Here is a 489-nt window from a genome sequence, read left to right on the forward strand (position 1 = left end):
GAGCAGCCGGTCAAAAAAGCGATGGTTAAAAGTATTTCGGCTGGAGGAGCTGGTAAGCAAAGCAGGAAAAATATCTCGACCACCCCTTCAATTAGCCGAACTTCTGCAACCTCCCGCAGCCGGCAGAGTGACGGTAGCCTGACCCGACTTAGCGGAAAACAAGTTTCCAAGAAAGCAGCTCCAGGGCGAACCCTTACTAGCAGATTGTAGCTACCCGGGCGACCGCGCGGCGACCCCGGCCGGAAGTGACGCAAGTGCACTGACTACTTCCGGAGCTGCTGGGACAACTCCGCTAGAGGAAGCAGCGCGGGCCGGACCGGCGTCGGTCCGCCGCCTCTGCCGCCACTGCTCCTCAGTCTTGTTGTTTTGACTCGGTCTCAACTGGTCTGGTTCTCCTGGGCTCTGCAGCCGTGGAGCCGAGGCTCCCGGTAAGTGCGCGACGTGAGTCGAGGCCTTGTTTACTTTGACTAACCGATGTGGGGGGGCCTC

The 489-nt window shown here is 59.5% G+C and overlaps 1 protein-coding gene across 6 annotated transcripts in view; it reads left to right on the forward strand.

Moving 5' to 3' along the window:
* The first annotated feature begins 262 nt into the window (after window positions 1-262).
* Window positions 263-489, forward strand: part of ARIH2 (ariadne RBR E3 ubiquitin protein ligase 2) — a 54,382-nt gene continuing 54,155 nt past the window's right edge. For 5 of the 6 annotated variants that reach the window (XM_079155528.1, XM_079155527.1, XM_079155525.1 and 2 more), the window contains exon 1: window positions 263-428. The gene's annotated coding sequence lies outside the window, so the exon portion shown is untranslated. The remainder of the gene's footprint in view (window positions 429-489) is intronic. The other variant, XM_079155531.1, reaches the window with a different exon arrangement.

This window comes from Sciurus vulgaris, assembly GCF_902686455.1.
Source record: "Sciurus vulgaris genome assembly, chromosome: 10".
NCBI classification, from domain to species: domain Eukaryota; kingdom Metazoa; phylum Chordata; class Mammalia; order Rodentia; family Sciuridae; genus Sciurus; species Sciurus vulgaris.